This window comes from Monopterus albus, unplaced genomic scaffold (assembly GCF_001952655.1).
Source record: "Monopterus albus unplaced genomic scaffold, M_albus_1.0 scaffold2.1, whole genome shotgun sequence".
Lineage (NCBI taxonomy): Eukaryota > Metazoa > Chordata > Actinopteri > Synbranchiformes > Synbranchidae > Monopterus > Monopterus albus.
The window spans coordinates 7,576,284-7,603,024 of record NW_018127882.1 but is presented as its reverse complement, the minus strand read 5'-3'; the positions used below and the strand labels follow the sequence as shown (position 1 = coordinate 7,603,024).

Genomic DNA, 26,741 nt, shown 5'->3' with positions numbered 1-26,741 from the left:
TATGAGATCTCCATCACAAAAATCCAGAGTATAATTGTCCTAAGCTGCAGTTTTTATTACATTACCAACCAAATTGCATTATATCATTAGGCAGCATGATTGCACTTTGTATTTTAAATTATGATTTAGAGAAAAACATCAGATCCAAGGTGTAATGAGGTCTGATTCTTAAAAGGTCCCATAAGGGTAGTTTCTTAATTTTTGCATGGCACAGAAATCAATTACAGTTTTCTGGGGAGTCTTGTTCCCTTATGGGGAATTCAGTAAGAAACACTTTGCATTTTTATTGGTATTCAGGATTTAGATGAAAAAAGGTGTTCACTGGTGACATATCCGGGGTGTTTTGAAGCCAAATTCATGCTAGGGTAAGGCCCCTCCCAATACTAATACTAATAATAATGAAAACACGCTCTTTACTATGCATACTGTTCTAATACCCGAGGCCCTTTGGCCCTTTTTGGACAAAAGGCAGAGCAGAGAACCAGGGGCATTTCATTTCATGCTCTGCTTCCGCAACCCCAGATGTTCACCTGAAAAACATCGCCACTAATACAGGTAGGAGTTTAATGGCCTGCAAATTGCCCCGAGCTCAGGTAATGAAATGCAACCTCTGTATAATTTTAATTGAGAACTCTGGATTGAAATCAAATGATAATGTGCTCCATGCATGGAAAGTTTTCAAGTAACAGTGAAATTTGTGTTTGGTGTGTAAGTGCGGCTTGGACTAAGGTAAATGGCTTTTTGCTTGTGAGTCTCTCTTCATTTTAATTGTGGATTGCATGGCGCAATAAACGGGCTGGTCATGACTTAGCATCTGGTAAATGAGGCAGAGGATGTACACACCTCTGAATGCACAGTGGTGCTCCATATTTACAATTCAATCTGACAGGGTGCCTATTAGAAGCCATAAAGCTGCTCAACTGTTAGATAAGATACCCTCAATATCCCCTGCTCCTCCTCCTGTACACACACACAAACACACACTCAATTCTTGTGCATAGCATTGTTCAGTCAATGGGTCTTCATTTAATTACGTGTTTTCTCTATGCTGTGCATTGCAAGTATTTGTTGTAGATGATTAAGACTAGCACAGAGCAGCGCCCCTATACATAATTATCCATCCTTGTTTCAACAGGGCTGCAGTTCACATGAGCCCATTCAGCTGACACGGAAGAGGAAGGCAGAAGATTAAGTGTCCCAAAAGTGTTGGCATCACTGCTTCTCCTAAAGTAAGTGTCGAAAATACATGATAGCAAACTAACATTAGTTACTGTTATCAGCTTTTGAGAGACCAAACATCCCTTCCAACCAAAGATTCCCAGAGCCTCCTAGAGGTCTAATCTCTAACGAATTGAAAGAAGTTGTGAAAAATGTTGTGGCCACTTGAAGGGCAGCACAATATGAAAACAGCACTGACATATTTTCATCCTGTAAAGTTTCTACACATCCAGCAAACATTTATTGGAAAGAATGTTTCAGATGACCTAGCAAATGTATATCCATTGCTAACATTCTTTTTTTTTTTAGTTCTTTGGTTTGGTCTCCACCAACTCTTAAAATACATACTTCTTTTTTTAGCTGGTAAATGCTTGTTGTTCCCCAGCTAGGTGCTTAATTAGCCTATCTACTTTGTTTGCTGCTGGGCCAGGTAGTATATTGTGGGTTTATCAGAGCTTTTTCAAACTGGGTTGATAAGAGTATTGAGGCTGAACCAAAACAGTGAGGTAAAAAGGGAACAGTGAACCGAAGAATGCCACAGTGTAGAGCTGAATTAACACTGGCATGTGATAATGCTTTGTGGGTTGGTGACAAGTGGTTTTCAACAGCACCATTGACAGCTTTTGTTCAGTGAAAATGAGAAGAATCATCTTCTTCTATAGCTGTAGTAAACTAGAGTTATACTACAAGTTAGTTGACCGAAAGCAGGTCACGGTTAACAGGTGTCAGTGATGCAGAGACACTGCATGTGCACTGCACAGCGGGAGGGACTTGAAGGATCAAGGGCAAACTGTCAAATGAACCACTTTTAATGCAGCATATGCAGTATTTCAAATAAAACTTGAGTGACATTGACATTACAAAAAAAAAGTTGACATATAATTCAAGTGTTTGACAAAGGCATATGAACAGTTTACCAAAAAGCCATAGAGTGGGATGCAGAAGTACAAACTAACTGAAGTGCAGATATAATCTCCAGACACTGCTTATTTGTCACCTGTCTCTCCTCTCCCAGATGTTCACGAGAGTCCTAATGATGTGCACTCTTTCTTCGTCTCTCCGGTTTTCTTCAGGAAGGGGATAAAATTTGCGCCCTGCCTGAAGATGACTCTCAAGTATGTTGCACACGTACACAAGCACACACATACGCATACAGAGATGCGTACACTTAGAGCATGGATGGACCATATTAGAAAGCTTTCTGACAGGCAGCAGGTGATGGTGCCAGGGCCAGCTGCTCCGGCCCCACCTCTGCTCAGCTGTCCGAGTCCAGACCAGCCTTTGAACAGCCTATTACCCCGACACAGCACCGGGGGAAAGCAATCAGCTCCAGAGGTACGCCACTCTCACACCAGATGGTGTGGGAGACGAATCGAGCCATTATATTAGTGCTGGATAATTCCTCAAATGAAGCTAATTAAAAAGAAAAATAAGTGCTATCCTCCCTCTTCTTACCTCCTTTGCAATCTGAATGGAAATTCTACTGACACAGTTTGACTTCATGTAAAAAGAGAGAAATTGGCATATTGAGATTCTTCTGATTAACCTTCTTCCAAACGTCAAGAAGTGATGTTTCTTGATAAGATGATCCAGCCAGTGTTTGAAAAACACCTGTTCTTAACAAAAATGATTGACAGCACAGTTTGATGCATCTTTTTCAGACAGCGAAGAATGCTGTCTACCAAGTAGATGTGCTTTATAGACTGGAACCTGTATGTTTTAATGAGTCTGAATAGGATTGTAATCTGATAGGATCATCAGCTCATGATTGTTTTTATCACAATATGTTTATAATGCTGAAGGATTTAACACTTATAGTTAGATAAAAGAGACATTTTTATGAAGATATTAAGCATGCTAGGAAACATGAATTGAAATAGGGACGGTTACAGCCTCTTTAACAGTAAGGTTTTTACAGTAACCCTTGTTTTGAAGCACTTATTACAGTGCAATATTGAGGTGCAACATTTTCTTTCATCCATTTGTCTCATCTTAGTAACTCTGGATGCAGGTAAGTTTTACGGTAGGTATTCGCTGATTCTGTGGATTTTTACTTGCTGTTTAATCTTAATAACTTTGTCAGTATTTGAATAAAAGAGTCAGTATGGGTAATGGAAAAGATTCCATTCTTGTAATCATTCACATTATTGGACAACTCAAGATGGCAGCCTGTGCTAATGTTCATTACTGGCTCTGAGTTTGTTGGTGTCCTAGGAGAGTTGTTGCATCTACCCCCAAAAAAGTTTTGGTCACTTCCACTATGTGCCATTTGAATTGTAAATGTATATTACTAAAAGTAATATGTAATATAAAAGTAAATAAATAACAAGCATACGGTAAGTTACCTTGGATACAAAAGAGTGATTGTGATGAGGTAGATGGAGGCTGGACTCCCATGTTAATACTTCATGAGAGAATCTGTTCTAGGTGTTGCCTTGGCCTCTGAATTCCTCAGTCTGATCGAGCATCGTGAGATATGCTGGAAAAATAAGTCTGGTCCATGGAGGCCCCACCTCACAACATACAGGACTAAAGAATTTGATCTCAATGTCTTGGTGTCAGATAACAGAATTATGGAGGTTTTCTGGAGTCCATGCCTCGATAGGTCAGAGCCGTATTTCCATCTTGACGGGAACCTACACAGTATTAACCAAGTGGTTTTAATGTTTTGACTAATTGGTGCTGAAATTAACTCTATCCCTGCTATTTTTTATAGTCGCACTTTGAAAAATACAGCCATAAAACTATGACAAGGAGCTCTGTAAATATGGTACCTGCATTGGCTTAAGGCCAGGAAGACAGAGACAGCCGACACCAGAATGTGAATCTCAGTTAGCTTTCAAGGATTTAGGTAAACTCTGAAACACTGCTTATTGCTCTCTTATTCACTTTTATGTTAATGAAAAGCATGTCCTGAATCTGTCCAGGGAGATTAAGTGAATATCATTACTATTGTCCTTTTGCCAATGTAGAGTCACTGTATCCACAGGGATTATTGTCCATCCCATCCTAACATGTATTACCTCTCTCTGCCAAGGAAGCGTACGAAAGGTTATGCTGATGATAAGGACCAGAAATCATGTGTCACAGAAAATACAGACTGCATCAAATTCTGAAAGATGGAACCTATTAATGCAGTCCTGTGTCCCAAATCAAAGTAATGAACTATAGATGGAAGATGGGACCCCTTGACTGAGCTCATTGACAGCCATCTCCAAAATAGATTTTTTTTTGTAATGAAACCCAGATTCATTAATTAAGTAGTTAATTAATTTGTTATTGACAAATTGGATTTTATCAGTCAAAACTGGGACAGGGCCTAATGACTTTAAATTATCATATTGGTCTGCACCACATGTTTATCATGAGTTGAAAGCAATCAAATCAAAATGCTCTACATACCTAAGGCATTTAATACATATAATGATATAATAATCAATATAATGTACATAATGTAATTGCATATCCTTAAAAAGGTAAAGAAATGCCTCGTGTCTTGACAGGACCATTAAATCAGGTTTGTAATCAACACAGAAGAAGACAGATTTCTAAAAAAAAAAGTCTTTTGTAATCTTTATTAAGAGACAACACTTGTAGTTTGTCATGCTTTAATTGTATATAAATTATAATTAATGCATATTGTTTCCTGAGGTTCATTTGTCCTCCAAAACGGATGGCAACTGGCATTTTTATAGCATACCATAACATTTCAGATTGATTTTCTTTCAGTGTCAGACATCTGTTCAGTAATGTTCAGTGTACGCTGAGCCCGATTTTGTTCGAATTTGGTGTAAAAAAAGCTTTCAAAAAACAAGGTGTACAGGCTTTTCCAGATTAAGTTCCTCAGCCTCTCGGAATGTTCTTCTCTAGCACCAAAAAAGCAGCCTTACTGTGTGGATGTTTTCTTTAAATGCCACCAAAACCATATCAAAGCAAAATTATTCGTATTCAGAACCCTGCTGTGCTGGAACTTAACTCTTAACTTGTGCAAAACATCAGAAATATTTAAAGCACTCATCTCAAGCTCCTGCCCCATGGCTTTTGAAATCAGGGGCAAAAAGCTCTTGGCCTTAATTCAAACAAAATGGACAAGTTCACCCACCAGTGCCTGGAGAAACCCTGAGGTGTTTTTCATAAAATATTGCAACAACGAATTATAGTTTTTAATTAACTTAACAATGTCTTTTTTACATTTACACAGAATTTATTGAGATGAAGCCACATTAGAACTACACATTTAATACATTTGTGCTTGAAAAATGGGATTTTTTTTTTGACATTTTCCTTTGATGAAAAATGCTGTAATGATTTCATTTTGGTATGGAAAAATGTCATATCTTAAAATGTGTTTTATACTCACTTAATGATTTATAACAATCTAAAGTCTCATTTCTTGTTGCATTTTTCAGAACACGTCAGTTCAGTATGAATTATCAAAGGTCACACTGCTGTGTTGAACACTTCCACCATAGCTAATGCAATGTGTAGAGTTGAGAGCTGTGTTCTCTGCACATGTTCAGCATTTAAAAAAAACCCTGCTGAGGATGTAAGCTCAAAATAAAAAAAAAAGTCAAACATAAAATGCAAAGCAGCCAATTATGTGGTCTGTGCAAGTTAGTCAAAAATACATCACAGGGATACCCGTTGCTATCTCTGAACTGTTACATCACCTAAACTTTATTTTAAGTCATATGTGCTGTGGTCAGCCATGGGAAGGAGCCAAGAAAAGAGTTAACCTCAAGTCTGTTATTGAAATCCTACCCTATTCAACCTGCAATTGATTATTATTCACTGTTCACTTCTCATTTAACTAAAATGGAACAATGTAAAATTGAATCTACCCTTCTGTTATACCATTTTCCTATTAGTGACAAAAGAGCTTTGCCCTTTTTTACAGATCCATCACCGGCACTGAAATATTAGTCTGGACACAGCACAGGGCTGAAGGAATTTTTACAAAGAATACAATGGTGCCATGAAGAATGTCCACAGAATGCAATTTGACTTAAGGCGGCAACAAAGTCAGGAAAAAGATGGGCCATTAAAAATACAAAAAACAAAACAATGTCTTACATGTCCTTTTCACATCATAATTCTGATATTCCTGGGGACACCAAGGATCTCTTGGCGCTGTCTTGTCAAGATAGGTTTGGCACTTCAGATGTAGTTGAGAGTTTTGGAAGGGCTGAAGGCACAAATGAGATTGTCAATGTCACAGGCTATCCCCGAAGCTAAGATGTGCTTAAAAATTCATAGAGTATTGATCCTTACACTTGAAAAAAATAAAATACCACATATAGGTAATATTGATGTATATATTACTTGAAGTGTAATGTTTAAGATATACTGTATGTTCAGGAGACTGCATATTGCTTGTCCAACAGGAGGTCTGTTCAGGTCTTAGCTATTACTCATCTGATGTGCAAGTCCTCTAACCTTGAGCAATACAAGTTTTTTTAGTGAATGCAGGAAAAAAAGGGAGTGGGGGGATTTAGCTGAGGTATTTGCATTGTGTGTACATGCATTTATCTTTGAGCATGTGTTGCTTGCACAACAGTACAAAACAAAAGAAATGTTTATGAATACTGAGGTAGATATACAGTAGATGACAATAGCCAGAACAACCAAGATTTCTAAAATAGGCAGAGTTTCGCTGTTAGCATATGACAGAAAAGCAAGTTGTGTTATTCAGCTTTTCTTCTTCTTGTAGGTGTTAAAAAACCCGTCAGGCTGGTCATTCGCTTTTCTCTGTACAGCTGTAATTCCAGGCCAGCGCTCAGCCTCATTTAAAAATAACAACTAATCATGCAAATGGCATCTAGAGTGCCACTTTTGTCACTTTCAAATGACACTGTGTGCTCACCAGACGCAGCCATTTAAACAAGCATACATGCGTCTACATGGAACCAACACACGAGTACACTCGAAAATACATACTGTCGACAAACATGAATTTCCATACAGTTGTTGTTGTTAATAGCAGTTCCAATCATGCAGAAACTGTCAGGTTACATGAGTGATATACAATCAGTGGCAAAGTAATCCATAAAATGGTCATGCAGTTGTCCAAGGTGCAATTTCCATTTTAAGATGTGATTGCATGCAGTTGCTGAGTGAAGTGAATTGGAATACTGCTTATATTTATTTTCTCAATTGATTTTCTTATCAGCAGCTGTATACTGCATGAATGGAATGTTTTGCCTGCATCTTACCATGCAAGATGCCAAGTTATGGATGGTTTCTGACTTGAATTTACTGTGGTGTTTGTTTGGTTCGCAGACTGAAAATTGAGTTATTGCTATTTAAGTAATTCCCTGCTTATAATCTCAACACTTTGGTTTTGGCCAGGTACATAACTAACCATATAACTGTAAACTAAAAACACTAATATATGCAAAATAGATATGGACATAGTGTAAATGCAGCCTTGAAATGCTAATATTGTGCAAGACTCAAGAGTTTCCTTGACAGATACTCAGAAGAATAGTTTGATGTTTATGTAAATCATATCATGCAGACAGATGTAATGCTGTCTTTGGAATGGGAAACAAAGAAAAACAGGACAGGGGAAAGCAAGCACTGAGAGCATGTCTATTGTTTCGACATCTTGTGTCCCCAGCATCTGGCACCAAGCAAGAACAGCATGTCAGGGTTAATGAAATGTTACTTTTATTGATCTACAGGATGCAGTATATAAATATATATTACTTTAAAAATGGCAGGCTCTTGTGTAGTACCCAACAATGATTGCAAGCTCAGTTTGTAAAGTTTCTTAAGTTTTAGGGCTATAAAGTCAAAAGACAAGGTTTCAACCATACTGTACCTCAATTTAAAAACAAATGTTCAGTGCATGGTTTGGGAATAGATAATCTTAATGTCTTACTTGCTGTATGCCAGGGCTTTAAATTCCAATCAATGAAGTGAAATTAAAGAGCATGTGAATGACTTTCAGTGCAAGTCCACTGAACTGACTTGTTAGTGGGAGCAGGGGCACGATGACAAGAGCGTGGCAGAGACTGCTCCCTCACTCTCCTCTCCCCATTTAATTTTCCAATCCACTTCCTCCACATAGTTAGGAGAAGTGAGTTTTGTTCTGGTTTGATACACCATCTAATGAGAGCTACTAAGAGCCTGTTGAAATCATTCCCTAATAACACATTCTGAAGGCTGCGAATGAGGAATGTTTTTCCTTTATCTCTCCATTCAGAGTTTAATATATTCTTTCACTCACCTCTGTTCCATTTCCCTTCCTGCACTGTGTTTCTCCACTTTCATTAACTGTATTTCTGGGGAAAGGGTTTTTGAACAATCATTACACTTTGATTTTATGTGATTTTAACAAGAGTATTTCGGTTTTACAGTATGTGGTCACTGACTAGTGATGTACTGCCAGAAAATCCCAGAAAGAAGCCTTCGACAAAACAAGCAGTACAGGGGTTTGATATTTTCTGCGCAGATATTCACATGTAGAAGTGTTGATGTAACTTCTTATCTCACTAAGACCATAGGCTTCACCAGCTAACCTTGATTTGATCCCAAATTGCTCACACATCTGCCATGAAAATGTGTTAAGATCCTGTTTATCAGGCATATAATGTGCAGAAATGTGATGTTTTCTACAAGTAATTAATTATTTAACACTGTGCATGAACAGATGCCCTGTTGGCTTGAATGGCACATGACAGAATAGCTTGTCCGCCCGTAATCCATTGTGCTTGCTTGACACATTCCAGCTGTAACAAGAACAAGTGACCTGACCTATGCTGCTATATATGCCATCTGCTTAAAGCTCCACTGTGGTTTAAATGTTATCTGTTCCAAAGATAAAGCGCACTCCCCCTCCACTTCCTTGGGCTGTGGGTATTAGTTACAGCTGAATCACTGGTTGGTATTCTGCTTTGAATCCTTGGAATTGTGTTGGCACCTTGACGTTTGATTGGATCTGTGCAAATACATGTACATGCAAATTTGCCAGATATCGGTTCTTGCTCGGGGTGAAATGCGAAACAGTGGTTGCATTCTGACGAGCCTCTTGCAAGGACCTTCCCTCTCCTTCTCCTTAGAGAGCAGTATTTGGTGATCTATAAATTCCCAGTAAATCTCTGAGCCTGGGTGCCTTCCCTGACATTTCCATGCTCCCACATAGCATATTTTTAAGCAGGTAAAATCCATAATCTGTGTCAATGGTATCACACAGTGAATTCGCAGGGGGCCCTGTACGCACTAAACTGGCCAAGGATGCAGTGCAGAGGCTCAGAGGAGGTAAAATGTTTGTTCTTACCTCTGTTGTCATACCCATGCCTTAGGGCCTACACCAGTGTTGCTCATACCCCAGCAGAGACAATCCAATATTCTGCTTACCATTCAGCAAAGCTGGTCATACAACAAGACTAAATGTAACCATATTTATAGAAATGATGCATTTGTCTGTGTACTGAATAGAAATAATGCAGTTATTAATGCTACAAAATAACACAAATGTCAGTGTTATTTAAATCTATTCAGTTAAATATTTTAAATATGAGGTCATACTTTGTATAAAATATTAGGTACATTCCTTTCTTGTGTTGAATCAAACTTTTTTTTGTATTTATCTGGTTCTGAAAAGTAGCTAGTAACTAAAGTTATAGTTGAATAAAAAGTACAGTAATAGCCACAAAAATGTAGTGAAATTGAAGTATGAAGTAGCAGAGAATGAAAATACAGATATCTCAAAATTGTGCTCAAGTACTTGAGTAAATGTACTTAGTTACTTTCCATTACTGAATTTTTTTGTCTACATATACAAAGTAAAACATTTTAGAATGTAATTGTCTTTTGTTTCCTTGTTACAGACTTGGTACCAGTGTTTGCAGAAACTATATTCTGTACCAAATGATGTACAATACTGTACTATATGCTCCAAAAAGAGGGTATGGTATTGTAAGTCCTAAATCATTTTATGAGTAATGGAACTGAATATAAAAGAGCTCAGAACTACTTCCCCACCAGTGTCCCATTATTCTATAATCAGAGTTTAAAGTCTACACTTCCTAGTCATTTGTGGGTTTTAGATTTCGATGTGCTACTCCTTTGACATTCATTCTTGCTGAGAACAACAGATAATTGTATATGATGCCCACTAAAATGCGGTTAGACTGCTGCGTCTGTGCATCTATGCATTCTGACAGTGGTAATCATTAGTCTTTCAACGATCTTTGCAATTAATATATCTTGACATGATAATTTGCTTCTGTTCTATTCGAGGTGTTTTTGTGAACCTTTGCTCAGCAGGGTGGCCCGGTGGTGCGCCTCTGTGGAAGAAACAAGAGGCAGATACATTCAGTGTGGCAGTCTGTCAACACCGCACAGCAGAGATCAGAACAGAACAGGCTTTACAGGTTTTGTTCATTGTATTATCAAATTACACTTGACAAGTGGAGGGAAAAATTGCTTGGTTGATGAAAATAGTACTTTTTATATGTAATTAATACACTACTAATGGCTATCCATTTATCATCCATACAATGCAGTAAAAACCCAAAGGAAGGTGGGCCAACACACAATGATGAAGGCTCCAAACTGACCGCCCTGCAATGTGAAAGATTGTGTTTCTTTTGCGAGATTTTGTTACCTAATGGCTTGTCGGGAAGCTGTAGGGACGGTGTAATGGACCATGTAATGGATAAAGGATTGTATTGATGGACATGTGTTGACTTAACTATATTGATCTGGAGAACTTATATTGATAAATGCAAAAATATTTTTGCAGTGAAACACTAATGCACTTTTTGTGATTTATAGCTGAGAGCTTTTACATCACCCTAAAACAATAATCTGTGACATTTTTCTAAATTTTAATTTGTGTTTTGATACTCTTATCAGTACATAATAATAGATAATATGAAAGCTTTTTCATGTTGTGCTCCAAACATCACTTCTCCAAAGGGGGGAGAAAAATCCTTTGGTGCATAGAAAGTGCTGCTTTTCGTCTCCATTATCAGCAACATTTATTAGGAAAAGACCAGAAGAAAAAGTTGTTGTAATGAGCTGCGAGGCCCATCAAGGTTGAGCAGACAAAGAAAAGAACACCACATACAGACCCTCACCTTTTATAAATAGCATATCAAAGTAAAAAGATGCAACAGAACTATACACATTGTTTGACTGAGAAAATATCTCCAGGGAGCTTACGTCGGTAACATCACAGCAATGAAGACTTAGCACCGACTTAGACCGAGGTAAAGTAAAAACAACAATACTGTGTGGCAAAGTCTTTAATTTAAACTTTGAAAGCAGTAGGAGTACTCCATCACTTAAAAGTAGATGGATGAGACAGACAGTTAGACAGATAAATAGATAACAAAGGACCTAATCAAACATTGTGAGAACAGTATGATGGTATAGAAGGAGAGAGGGAGAAAGAAAAGGAAGAGAGGAGAGAGATTGTGATGGATGACACAACATCCAGCATAGTATCATATCTCTGTGGATTAAATGCTCTGGGAAGCTGGCCCTGGAGTGTGCTTGTGCATATCATTAAGCGCCATGGAGAGGAGGAGGAGGGCACATTGGAGCCGCTACCCGGCCAAGTGCACAGATAGGCCACGTCTTGCAGCTGGCGCTCGCTCGACTCCAAAGGCAGCCGTTTGTAGAAGGATTGAGTTTTATAACTTGTATATTTTTTGCAGAGTATTTGAGATGATAAACATTTCATCTGGACAGAGGGAAAGAAATCAAAGTAGCCCTGCAGGACCCAGTGTTTATTTGTGTATGTCTGATGGTCTGCGTGTGTGAGAGGTAGAGTATGTGAGTTGTTTGTGAGAGAGTGCAAGGTTTTGCATATGTATGCACATCCTTGTATACTGTTCAGCTTGTGTACCATCCAAAGTGTATTTACCTGTTTGCAGTGGTGTGTGCATGTGTGTGTACTGTGTGTCATTCTTCCGGAAGGCAGTTTTTAAAACACACTATGTCAGATATTGGATGGCTACTGTATAATTTGACGGGTCTGTGCACAGAGGCCGGCTGTGGTATGAATCATTGATTACACATCAGCTTAGTATGCTGCAGTGCAGACCCCTACATTGGTGGAAAGGTAACCTGAAGCCCCCAATCAATAGTTGCAGGCCTATGAAGCATTCTGTCTGGTCTGGAGTGAAGGACTCCCTACCTCTCCTCTGGACCCAGGCCTAACCTTTTCCAAAGAGAGGTGATGAAGAAGCTCATCATTTCTAATGAGGAATTAGTGATTGGGCCAGAAAAAATGACTGTCAGCACCACATTGAGGAGTCCGAAAGGTCTCCGAGACTGGAAAGTGTCAAACAGTATTCAATAGGGACCTGGAGATTCTCTTGATTTGCGTCGGCAGACAGCCGGGGTTTAATGGCTGGGCTGGGAAGTCCAATGATTACATGTGTCTGTGTTCTGTCATTAAATTTTTTATGTTGTGATTTGGGAGAGAATGAATATTGCTTTAACATAATTCACCTGTCTCCTGTTGCACAGGGGGGAACAAAGCAATATCAAGAATTATTAAAGTTTTTTTTTCCAGCAAGACCTGTGATTTTATGGCAGAACTTTTAACCCAGAAGACTTGTCCCAACATGAGAACCAATTCTAAAATCATGTGATCCATTTCATGTGTGAAAGATGAATCACTCCAATTGACAGAAACATATTCACAGCTAATTAAGAACGTAATTGCGTGCACTTTAGCCATTTAGAGGAAGAGGGATGTGAAATCATTAGGCATCCTCTGAAACCCAGATGTTCATTAAATTATGGCTATACAAATGCCATTGTTCAATAGATTGCCAGAATATATGCTTACAGTAACATGCTGGTTAATCCATCCCTTAAAAAGCTTTAATTGATTTAAGCCTGCAAAAATAACCCATCACTGTGGCTCATCATTAAAAACCAGAACCAGCATGACAGTTAACTGTTATTTTCTCTCTTTTTCTGTTGTTCTGTGGTTCATCTATTATTGAGAGCTATTTTAGAATCTGAAATGACTTGTGAATGAACAAGAAGTCTGATTAATTTTAAGGGTAATCCAGTTGCCAGGCAATGTTGCTTTTTAATAAATAATAGGCCTATCTGTAACCTAGTAATACTTCTGAATGTAATCTGCTTTTGACGCATGATAATCACAGCAAAGATAAGGCGATGTTCCCCTTCGCCTGGCCTCAGACAAAACCATCTCCAGAGAATGCAACAATCATGCCTCAGTATCTCTCTCTCAATTAGCCCCTGCTGTGCAATTCATTGGGTTTGCTGTACCAGTCCCTTAACAATACTTACCCAGGCTAGTCATTACTCAGTTCTACAAGATAGGGACCTCCATCTGCATATTTGGGAGACATAATGTGCGCTCTGATAAAAATGATCCAATCTGATGATGAATAAGAGACATAAAATTGTCTAAGTTCCTGAAAACTAACTGAAAATGGTTTGATTTCTTACATTCACATTCTTTTTCTTTCTTTCAGTTCCTGTCAAGTTAAGCTCAAATGTTGGCCACAAAACACTACATCACACAGCCAAGTGGCAGTGATGGGCTGGAAACAAAAATCCTCACAATGTCTCACTTATATATCTTTTGCTTTTTCATTTTCTGGCTCTTTTAGATACAAAAAAAGTTGGACTAACTATCCCAGTTTGTGTAAACTAGATATGAATTTTCTGTTCTGAGACCAGATCAAATGTTGTACTTTAGTGGAAGGGTAACAGTTCTTTTACTTGTGAACAAAGGGACTCTGACTTTTCAAATATTCTTCCTTTGTCATGTTCCTGTACTTAGTTTCTTTTACGTATATATCTGATGACCCCTCGTTTTTGTTATGACAGTTGTTATGAATCTGTCAGAAAGATCAGGAAGCTAACTCACAGTGGTTTATGTACCTAATAAAAGCAATGCTGGGTAATTTCAGTTTCTCTGAAGGCTTAACAACAGCCACTGCCTCTGCTTTTTACACTAGACAACTCTTCCGCTTGCCCTGCATTCAACAAATGGAAAGTGTGGGTTTTGCCTTTTTCTTGGAAGGATGGAGAAAGGAAGAAAGTAAAAATGGAGAAAAACATTGATGACGACAGATGGGTACACTGCAGTTATAACTGATGTTGATACATCATCCTGCTCATTAAATAAAGATTTCAGCCTCTTCAGTTTGTATTTACTTATATTTTGATTACTCAGGTGACAGAGCTTCCACTCTGAATAGTTTCCAGTCCTCAGAAATTTCCCTTGTTCTGCTTTTTTCATGTTGCAGCCAAATGAAATGGTTTAGATTGCTTTATGATTTTTACAAGTCTACAATTCATTTTCTGTTTTACTGCTAAATGTGTTGCCATCGAAACGGTCTGTGCAAGACAAGCTCATAGACCTTGCTTAAATCAGCTGCATCTATCTACTGTATCAGTTGCTTCTCATGTGGAAACAGGTGACCTTTCAAGAGCATTCACTAGGTGGCAGTCTAGTATCATAGAACCTAATGCCAGATAAGCCTGCATACATACATCTAGGTACAGAGAGATGAGCCGATAACATGGATTAACAAGATTTGACTGTTTTACAGCTGTATCAGAATGAATAATTTGATGATGGTTTTGGGAAGAAAAAAAAACTTTGCAAAGGAAGTTGTATATAATCTGGATGCTACTGACTATGGTAATCACTTTCTTTTTCTTTCAGTAGATCACTGTGTTTGTCGATGCAGTTGTAAAGGATGGAGTTTGGGCTGGGTGCTTGTGGAATGAGGTGGTCTTTATACTTCAAGGATCTGTAAATTGTCCAAGTTGTGCTCTTTCCTCTGATACCTACTCACCTGAAACTGCTGTTCCTACACTTCACTGAAGCAATTATAGAAAAGGACTTTGGCAGATCAATGAAATATCCTTTAGATGAGGAAGCCATAGGGACGTTTTGATCAATTCTGCATCAGTTCCACAGTTTCTCCCAAACCCTGGCCAAATAAAAGTGGGATTTCTGGTTGAGGAGTAGCACTTGCCAATAATGATAACAACATCTCTGTCGATGGCTGCCAGTATCTGTTCTCTGGCTTGTGCCTGGCTACAGTATATTTCTACACCACTAGGCTTAGCACACACCTGCTGGTCTCTTTCTCTGTATGTCTCACCATTTTCCCTCTTTCGAATGTGGAAATGTGACAGGTGCTTGAATGCAATCTAAGGTGGCAACTCACATCAAAGCTCTCAGTAAATTCTAAAGAGGAGCTGGAAGTCATCATTAAAAAGACTGGATGGCTAAATCTGACAAGACTAAGTACTGAGTGTAATTGAGATGGCAGGAGATTGAGTGATAGAACAGCTGTACTTTTTCATAAATAAACAATGTTCATTGTCAAAAAATACTACCAGGATCATTTTTATGGATTGCTTTGATGCATCCCTTTTTTAAATTTATTTATAGTAACACGTATGCATTTTAAGAGTAAAAACATACTCGCTGTGTTTCTAGATGGTTCCTAATTATACCTGGGTATAAATCAATGTATAACTTCCTTTACAGAATTTGTAAGATGACATTAATACACTACAAAGATATTTACCATTTCAGGTGCTTTATAGAAAAACTAAAAGGAAAACAAAAGGAGCTACTGGTTAGTCCTTTTTTCTTTGGCCAGAGGTCTGGTTGCTAAGAAATAGAAAATCATCTGGACAAATAGGACAAATCAATGTTTTTTCAATTAGTGAGGATGCGAGTATTTTCTCAAGTACAGTTTCGCTTTATGGTGACCCTGGTAAATGCCTATTGCAGCTTAAATAATATTGACAACTACTGCAGCACCTTTTTGCCATCTGAAAACTGCTTTGTTAGCCAACAACATTTATTTAGTGAATCCTCATTTTACTGGTCCCATTAGATGTATGTTTTTCCCCTCCCTAATCCACTGGTCATGTGCAGCTCTGTATTCTTAACAGAGTTAACATTACAAGTGCAAATGATGATTTCATACACTTGAAATATAAACTCTGATCCGATCACTACATAGACACACAAGCTTTGCCTCTTTTCCAGTATACACAGGGAGCACAGGCAATATTTGTAGAGTCAAGCATACTCATCCTGTACTTTGCACCAGAGCAAGTCAGGAGCTGTTAATACATTTATGTTGGTACAACTCTCCACAGCTTCATAATAGTATATTTCCATCAGCTGAAAACAAGAAAAGCACAGCTGAGGGCTTTAATAATGTAGACAAGAGAGCCACTTTGCCCCAACCGCACAATGCATCCAAAAATTAGTGTCAAATGCATGCATCTTGTGAAATAGCTTGGCCGCCAATGCAGACTGAAAAATAAATATGTCAAAATGCATCAACGTTTTCTATGAATAATGGATATTCTAATACATCAGTTTGTAGTATTGTATTGCAAAAGAGCAATATGAAATATACATCATCTAATTAAACAGTGTTCTCGGATGCAGTGCAGCCTGTTTTTGATCAATATGTAATAAGATCTAAGATCAATTAGTGATGGTTGGAGGGTAGAGATTTAGAAGTAGAAAATGGCTGCTCTAAAGGTAAGTAAAATGGCAGTAAAATCACTGCAGCACCAGGAATAAACAAATCACACAATAAAGATGTTAAAGCACCATTTTGAAAGAGAAATATTGAATACTGTAGATTTACTGAATCATTACGCTGTGGCTCAGCTATAACCACTGTATTGATCAAAGGAATTATGTCTGCTTGGTTTTCTATCACCTCTGCTGCACACAAACACTTCTATCTGTAGGAAGATAACCACTGAAAATGTGACACATTAGTGACAAACTCATTTCTATAGTATACCAATAAATCCATTAATTAAAATGATTGGGTTGAATCACAGTCACAGGGCCTTTGCTTTCATAATGGCTATTCTTGATTCCATAATATAAGGGCTTTCCAAATAGTAAATTACAGGCTAAAAAACAAACAAAACAAAACAAAAAACAGTTGATTCATTCATGTAGAATTGGAAAGACACATAATGAACTGTTTTATTGTATGGGTTATAAATATGATCTATATACTGAAGTCAGTACTCTGATAGTCTGCCTTGTTACTGAAACTGGGAGATTAATCCTGAGTTTTATGGACATCTATCACTCTGCTGGTTAACTACAAGTCAGTCCAGCATAAGGGTCTCAAAGGGGGAGGGCTATCAATGGAAGACTGTGATCTGACCTGTTCTGCCGCTGGTGGTGACGGGACAGTGAGCGGCCTATCTGTAACACAGGGGCAGTGTGTTTCCATGTGTACGTGTGTGTGTGTGTGTGTGTGTGTGTGTGTGTGTGTGTTGAGGCAGGTCACTGAAGCAAAGACAGAGCATGCACTTGAATGATTGAGGTTACCCAGGTGACCTCATAAACCAAAACCCGTGGCAGTCTCCCAAGGTGAACGCTGAATTATGCTGTCATTAAAGGACAGGCCCAGTTGCCAAGGTTAGTATGTAAAGTATAATCTTCCTCCCCCTTCTTCCACTCACTCATTAGTCCTCCTCATGGGCCAACAGAGATTATACCTTGAACTTGCTTGACTATCACTATCTGCCCACCGGGAATGGTTCTGCTATGGGCCATTTATATCCCCTTCCCACTATCGCCAGCTAACTAGACCTACAATTCTGCAGGTGTAGTGTCTGTATGTGCCTGTTCCAGTCTGAGTGTGTCTTCTAGCCTGCACTCAGCACACAGATCATTGAGTTTGTCCCATAAAAAATGAGGGATGCTTTGACTTACTGCTGCATTATGTCCCAATTTATAAAAGAACATCTGGGAAGAAGTCCACTGGCATTGAAACAATTTGTTAGAATTAGGACCATTTGCCCCCCCCACCCCCACCCCCTGGGACTCAGTACCGATTCAAATCCTTTGCTTCCAAAATGGTCTCAATGCTATTTAAACTGCAAGAATTCAACCCAAAAGCACATAAATATGTCTTGGGTATAACTTCACCCTGCAATTGTAAAATACATTGTAATGGCAATCAAAATACATATTGCAACCAAGCAGGGACTTAATTTTAGGGGACCTTTTATCACATTAGTGTGCACACAGGCTAGACAGCTTTAGCCAAACCTTGGAGTGCAAACAAATGCTTCGTTTTTCAAAGAAATCTTTTGCTGCTAAAATTGACCTGACATTTCGTCGCATTCATTTCTTTTCAATCATTCAAAGTCAGTGCATTAGCTGAAATTAACACTTTGATTTCAGATATTAAGTATTGTTTTGGCTGGTGGTATTCAAGGTATTACTATGGGATGAACTGTAAGTTTGTTAAATATTGGTGCTGTAATGTGAACAGATTGTTTATGTTTGCATAAAGTGATAGATCATGTTTATCCACTTTCCCATTTTCTCTAGCCATTTCCCTGTTAATGCTGGTATCGGACGCTAAGAGAGGGTATTCATTTCAAAATTGGCAACGACACTAAGCACACTTCAGGCTACAAGTGCTTCTGGTTGGATGTACAGCTGCTAAAAAATTACACATTCTGACTCAATTGATGTTTCTTTTGAGTTAGTTGTACATTGTCGTTCCATTTAGTGAGTATCATTTTTGCTGCTTTGAGTGAATGGTTTCATAACAATAGAGAGCTTGTGCATCAGGTAACCATTGTATTGTAGGTTTATACCACAGTCTCTGACAGCACGTATCAGTTTCCTTAAGTGAATAAAGAACTGCTTTGTTCCTGTAAAGTTGGGAAAATAATCGAGTATGATCAAGATAGCTGAGTCTTCGCTGGACAAACCAAAGGGAAGAGAATGATGGGTATGACACTAAGGATGCAAAGATTCATGATCATACATTTGACTTTAAATGGGCAACTAAGGCTTTCTTGGTGTTTTTTTTTTTATTACTGTGTTGTGATGTGCTGTTTTTTCAAATGGATCAAAGGAAACTTGTACTGTATATGCTGTAAGGCAAAACCAGCCTTTTCATGGTTCCAATGGGCTTTGATGTACTGGTCTTTGGATGTACTGTACAGTGTACAATAATAGAAAATATACACATGACTATAGTAGATGTTCCTGAAAACTTACCCTCAAATGCAAAAGATGAGTTATAGATCAGGTTTCCCATTTATATGTAATGATAGAATCACAAAACATTTATGATTTGGTGATCACTGGCATGAGCAGCTACACCACCTCTCACTGATGGAGCCTCTAGGACTAGAGGGTCTTGAGTTATGTTTGTGCAAAATTATCTAGTTAGTTGACATTAGCTGTAGCTAGCTAGCAATGCACGCAGTGACTGAGTGTGCTGTGTGGGTGTTTCTGTGACAGCTCAGCCTCAGACTGAGCTCAAACCATACTACAGAGTAAATTTTTTCTGTTAGTTTTCTTCAAACTTTTTTGTCTTATCTACGTACCTTTATAAATTTGAGTCATAAAACCCTGTGTGTCTATACTTAAACCACCCAGAGCAAATATGGGACCATTTTACCATCAAACTGTGCTCATAAACACACCTTTAGGGCTACAGTTACAGTCTTTCAATTTTGCACAGACTTAAGGCAGAACACTTTCTTAAGGGACTAAGGCCGCTGGCTATGTACCCCGCTGCACTGATACAGTGTGAAGACTCAAATCTATCTATCCAGTGGGGCTGTCCAATGACACACACTGCAATAAATCTCAACAGGTTAGCCAATAATGATCTGCCACACCTATCCTGTTTTTAGTAGAAGCTGGCTAGAAGAACAAGGTGGCTCTTGTATTGAACATACAGTACAAGCCCACTGCAGTGGCCAGCATTTGAGCTCTGAGACGCAAACATCTTTACTCAAATTTTAAGCACAGCCCTGAAGAGAATCTCAGACACAGCCAGCAGGTAAAGGTGATAAATGAACAGGGGAATCGACCACAAATGTCTTTTATGCATGCTGCACCTAACAAGGATCAATGCCAGAACAATTCTTAAGGAATGCATACAAATAGCTGTAGGAAAATCCCATTTTAATATGCCTTTTTCCTGGGGCAAATTATGTAATGTCTCTGCCACTGTCCCAGCCATCTTTATGGATAGGAGGATTGAGTGTGTAGTGCTGGTGTGTTAGAGCCAAAGTTATTAGGCAAGAGGGATGGATTCTCTTTGAGCCACTACTTAGACATGTACTTTTAAATATGCAATTCAGGTTTACCAAAAAGTACACAAATTACTCACAGTTTTTGTTGAGGTCAACAGAGGTAGTTGGACCATATTAATTGTCGGTGACTTTAGAAATGTGCCAAATGTGCTGGAAAGGCTTTTTTGAAAGAACCATAGTAACCAAAAGCAATTCCCACTGAGGGACAGAGAAACTGATTAGTGGACTCAGTTCCTTAATCATTCAAGACAAACAGTCCCTTCTCCTAACTCCTCATGCCAACAAAAGATTGCTGATGCATGCACTTTAGCTTGAATTGAAATTCAAGAATTTGAATAGAATGTACCAGCCCACCTCTCAACAGAAACTACAAAAGGTATGCTTCTTTTTTATGAGATGGCACAGAACCAGCTCCATAACAGAGAAGATTGATGCCAGTTCCTAACAGCTTGTGACAGTACACCATTTTCTGTGACTTTTACACAACAATAATAATAACAATAATAATAATAATGCAAATTATTTAAAACACACAAAGCTGTACTTTAGTAGCCATTCAAAAATACCATCATCATCACTGTTAACAGAAAAACCACTTGTGCATCTGAAAGGTCACTCCACAGTAGCTGCATTTGTAAGGCTTTTTTTAAAAATGCATCCATTGCTTGAACACTTAAACAAATGTAATTTGTTCTGTGTTTTTCTTTTTTTTTTTTTGCTGGCATAGAAATTTTGCCAAGTCATTTCAAAGTGGTGCCATGCAGGGCATCCAGTTACTTCTGCATTCCCAGGTTTACCTTATAGTGTCTCATGTTGTTATGTTTTGGCCCATTAGAGCTATGACAGGTCTTTCTTGAGACATCCTTCAAACTCCCTTATTGATAGGGTCAGTGTTGGCAGAGGTGTCTGCCTCTGCCATCCTTTTCAAGATCCTCCTCGGGCTTCATGGGCACTAACCAAGGCAGATGTTGCGAGTGTGATTGGATTTGTGTGCGGGTAGTTGGTGAAAGCCAACTTGATTAAGCTGCTGGCAAGTATCTAGCTAGCATGTCACTCGGGAATATTCTAGGAAGTATTAACTGTAACTAATATGTAGCTTTTGGTTCACTCATTTCACCAAAATAACAGGTGAACTCCTGACTATCTCTGCCGCTAGCGCCAGCTCTGACAATACGGGATAAACAAACTTGAAAATCACAAACAATTTTTTTTATTATTGTTTTACATTTTTTAAATTTGAGAATTTGGATATTTTTCCACATTACAAACAACAAAATGGCCTTTTCATGGTGCAAAAAATATATTGCCAGTTAGTTTAGTGCAGCTATGTGTTGTTGTTTTTTTTTTTAGAAGAAACTCTGCTAGCTGGGACAAAGTTAGTAGCCTGGTTTTTACTGCTCAGCAACTTAACCATAAGAGCAAAGGGAATAGATTTATTGGCAAAGGTCACTGCACCGCAGGCCAATTGAACAAAAGCTTGGAAGAGCAATTAACCCACTGCTCATGTTTGGATACAAGAAACAGAGGAAGATGTGTTATATTCAAAAAATTGCTTCTAAGCGGCAGCCTTGAAAGTGTTTGTTTCCAGCGATGATGTCTCATCCTCAGCAGGGCCAAACAGTCAGTGTACTGCCATAGCACAGTTTGAGCCCTGTGCATTTTTTTTTCAGGCAGTGGATGCTTGACTGTTGAGGATTGGCCAGAAAAATGTTGTAGCATGTGTTAAATGTAACAGAAGTGGATGCAATATCACCACTTCCCATTTATTAGAAACAGTTCCCATAAATCCTGTGTGACTGGTTCAGCACACAGGAAAATGTATGTACTGTATGCAGTGCAAAAATAAGAGGACTGGTCTACAAAACACTTGTTAGAAGGTGAGGGCAGGAGCACACTTTCCACTGATTACTGTTAGGCCCCCAACAAGGTTCCAAATGTTAAATAAAAGGTGAGAATAGACCTTTGAAAACCCTTTTGACAGCAAAGATAAACACATTTATGTAAGGATGGCAGAGAGGAAAATGCAGAAGCAACAATTATAAAATCTCTAAAAAGTAAAATCTTTTGTTCTGTGCCTCTGATTTCGCTAAAAATATTGCTTTCATATAACAACCTGGTGCTTGCATATGTGGTGAAGTTTTATTTAATAATTTTAAAATTAATTTATATATTCTGTCTGGTTTACAGTATTATTGAATCTGCACACATGAATTCCCTGACAAGTGTGGATTTAGTTACATTTATGTGTGGAGTTTGATACTATTTTAACATTCTATATCTGGTTGATGTGCGGTAGAAAAGGCGTTTTCTGACACAATATATGCATTAGTCAATATGCTGAACTTAAAAGGTTCAGAGATAAATATAAGGACTTTTAATAATGACTATTTTATGACAATAATCCTTTATTAATGTTTTTTAATGAGCTATTTGTTGTACCTTCAGGGTCACAGATGATTATTACAGTTCATTACAGAGATAGTTGTTTTGCAAATGGCCGTGTAGCTTGTTTTTATTTGCGAATCATGATACAAATTTGTCATTTGTGTTGAAACTTCTCTCTCTCTCCATCCTGCTCCGTCCCAGAGTTCAAGCATTGACCACAAAGGGTATTAGAATTCAACATTTTTGCTTTGACTGTTGGCTGACTGATGGCATTATTTTATTAATGCTTTAGCAATGAACTTTGCATTGTGCTGACACCAGATATGGGGTCGCTAAGCTGTGAATTAAACCCCAAATCCCTTCGATTCCCCCTGGCTAGCCGTCTGCTCATCACCATTACTTATTCACCAGAAATAAAAAAAGGGACTTCCAGTATGGTAGCAGCCCTCTACATACACTATATCCTCAGAGTCCTACCTACCTGTTATAATCCTGCATAATGGAAAAGTGGAATGTCACCTTGTGTGAGAGGCAGCTGATATCTCTCAGCGAGCAGAAGAAAAAGTCATTTAGCACAAGTGCAGATCACATTTAATTAGACGAGAGGATTTAAATTGCCATGCATCAAACACTGCTGATGACCGAAATGGAAAGAACTTGGGCCACAGGCCAGATTCCATGAGCTCCTGCATAACCCATCAAAATCCCTTGAGCTATGGGGGTCAATAAGTCAGAACACAGCCGCCTTAATTAATGATGACCATAGCTGAGAGGTGCTTAGAATTTCTGTGCTGGCCACCTGCATTCCGGAAAATATGGAGGAAATTTCTAAATTAGCAACTTTAGTTACAAAATTGTCATTGTTATTATTATTATTTTTTTTACTTAGTGTAAGGTTTAATTTGGAATGTCTGCCCAGGAATGTGTCATTAAAAATCCTCCTGCATGGGCAAGATCATCAGATGATTATAAAGCAGAAACTCATTATATATATTTCCATGAGGTGTCTCAGATAAAATGAATTTAATGTTACTAGTTGACTAATGACTCCAGTCTAGGTACGGTAGGGTATTTTTTTTAATACATGTTAACCTGTCAAGAGTGGGCAAATATTTTCACCATTTACCTGTCACCTATTGTTGAGGAGTGATTTTACTTTCATTATGCCTTGCAGAGACATCAATAACAGCCACACATCTGTCAGAGTCCATTAAGACACATCTACATGAGGATGGGGGCAAATATTCATAGGCATATCAGTTTTCTGAGAACAGCTGGGTGAGATGGATTGGACTGACACAAAGATGAACTCCCTTTTGAATCCATTGTGAAAGGGAAACTGCCACATTGGCTCAAGGTAAAATATCACCCACACATGTACACACATATTAAACACCACACACATAGAAAGGTATTTATATAATTCTCAGTTGTGAGGCAGCATTGCGTCTGCAGAGGGGTTATTATCTACGAGCTCATCTTTCAAATATGTCATTGCACAGAAACTGTAGAGGCTGGACATATGGAGTCTCTGGATATTTTCTGTTTTACCTAACTAACTGTGACAATATTTAAATACAAGAACAAGGGCAGGTACAGTAAGCTAATGATGGAAAAGATTCCCATGTTTGGGTCTTCTGTTTCCCCCTGTATTTTTTTAGCATCAAGTTGGACATATCACAGGTTTCAGAGGCACATGCATTACTTTGTTGCAAAATTCAAGTCAAGTCAAGTCAAAATTGTTGATTAGGTCATCATATAACACCTTCTGAGCATGTTCTGCACTGATGTTGATGACAGCTTGTAATACACAGCTTGTCCTTCACTGGTGTAGTCTAAGAGTAAGTCTGAACAGAGTATATGGTAGTATGTGCACTATGTTTTCCTGTGCATTTAGAGCATATACTATACCTTCTGTTTGATTATGAACCACTGATTGTGGAGACTTGAGTATAGGTGAAGTGGTTTACATTGTGTTCATAGGACTAGCTTTTTTTTCTTTAAACACAAATAGTACTGGACAGCTAAGCACAGCTGCTTGTTTATATAGCATGGTTTATACACAGAGGCAATTCAAAGTGCTTTACATAGGCAAAGAAAAACAGTAACAGCAATAAAAACAACAATCATTAAAAGCAGAATAAAATCAGTTAAGCCAAAATGAAAATAAAACATTAAAATTAGATAAGCTACATAGAATGAAAATAGAAAGAAATAGACAAAGAAGATCTGAAACACAATTATCTAGCAGTTACATTGCAGTAATAAGTTGTAAGTTTCCCTGAACCACTCAAAGGCACAGGAAAACAACAGTTTTCAGTTCAGACTTGAAAGTGGCTTGAGCTTGGCACATTTAACAAACTAACTTGCATGCAATTGCACCACATGCACAAAGCAGCATAATGCTTTGTGCATTTAACAAGAGCTTGCCTCATTGTTCATGATTCACATCTATAACATGCAGAGTAAAATGGCCAAACTCAGTTAGAATGCACTGACGTTATTGCTTTGTTAGCGCCATGGCCCTCAGCTGTCTTGGCATAATGAGGACGATATGTGCTTGATGGTCTCATGATTACTACACATTGCTTTTAATACATGAGGCCTCAGTAGCACTGTGAGTCTACATGTAGGTTTACATGCATTGCACTTACATTAATATTTTGACGACCGCTGGTTCGGTTGAGAGGAGCTGGCCTGACCCTGTCCTATACTTGACAGTTAACTAGCCAGCAGTGTGCCGGCACCTGGCTCAACAAGGAGGAGAACACCTGGTTTGTCTTTTGTGGTTTTATTGAACGCGGTATGGAGACAAATGAAAACGCTGTCCAAACTGGCACCACGTGCTCTCTAAATAAAATAATGAAAGAATAAACAACACATCTCCCGAACTTCACCATCGCCCTCCAACAGAACCAAAAAAAAAAACGCCCACCTGTCATCCCTCTTATACCCTCCCGCACCTGTTTCTCCCCCCATCCCACATTGGCCAGAACAGCGCGGCATTTCGCAGAAAACAGCGGTAACACACACAGTAAGTGGTAACCAATACATGCACAGCTTTCACAACAGTGTCAAACCCATTTGCACACAACATAACACACGAACATCGGCAGCCGGTCAGGGCCGCCACAATATTTAAAGGCCTACAGCTTTCATTGGCTGAGCTCAGCAAAAAAAAAGGAAGAAAAGAAAAATAATACCCTGTTCCAGTATTACACTGGATTAAACACGAAGAAGTTTTCTTACAGTGACTGAATATCCCGGCTCACATCCAGATGTCCCTGGAAGCACTGGTATTGACCATCACAACAGAGCTGGAGCGAGAACAAGCTTCCCTGTGGGGCCCATATGAGTAAAGAGCTGTCAAGCATGGCTCCCCTAAGTGTTAATAGACCCCCTGCCTGCAACTATCTCCAGGTCTACATCTGGCCTCCAGCTGAGTTCTCCAAAGCTCTACCTGTAGATCCCTACTTCTGTATTCACCTTCATCTCAGTCCATCTCATATGGGGTTTTTCTATCATAGGAACCTACAAAAATGTGATGACCCATGTAACACTTGTCCTGGGTTTTGAGTTTGTTTCCAGTGGTCTCTTCCTGCTTTGGAGGCTACCCCATCAGGAGGTAGTATTAAAATCAAGTTCTAGGACATGAAGGGGGAGGCGGTGGGTGCTTGCAGAGCTGTCACCGGTGATTAGTTATATGTCAGTGTCGTCACGTCTCAGTGAGCTATTAGGATTACAAACGCTGTGTGCAAGCATATGTACACTGGTTTAGAGGTAAACGATCAAGGACTTCGCTTGTTGGTTCAAAGGTAAAATGAGGACTTTAACAAGTGACACACAGTGAAGGTGTCACATTGGTGAAAGTTTGTGTTCTGTCTTGTTTAGCAGCTGTTGGATAAACTGCTCATACAGTCTCTGTTACTGGCTGATTTTGTTGCATGTGATCCTTGACTCACATGCTCTGCTCAGTTGCGTGTGTGTGGGTGCGAGGAACGCAGCCCCGCCTTCATCTAAACAGAGGCCGACACAGGGAAAAACAGTGGAAA

The 26,741-nt window shown here is 38.7% G+C and overlaps 1 long non-coding RNA gene across 11 annotated transcripts in view; it reads left to right on the top strand.

Annotated features, from left to right (window-relative positions):
• LOC109954650 (uncharacterized) overlaps positions 1 to 24,297 on the top strand; it is a 31,465-nt gene extending 7,168 nt beyond the window's left edge. For 4 of the 11 annotated variants that reach the window (XR_002274163.1, XR_002274158.1, XR_002274164.1 and 1 more), the window contains exons 3-7: positions 1,136 to 1,229; positions 2,234 to 2,333; positions 2,427 to 2,553; positions 10,465 to 10,598; positions 10,731 to 11,024. This is a non-coding gene — a long non-coding RNA (uncharacterized LOC109954650). Of the gene's footprint in view, positions 1 to 1,135; positions 1,230 to 2,233; positions 2,334 to 2,415; positions 2,658 to 10,464; positions 10,599 to 10,730; positions 11,025 to 23,863 lie in introns of those variants that run through there. The other 7 variants (XR_002274166.1, XR_002274159.1, XR_002274161.1 and 4 more) reach the window with 7 other exon arrangements.
• Positions 24,298 to 26,741: the final 2,444 nt, after the last annotated feature.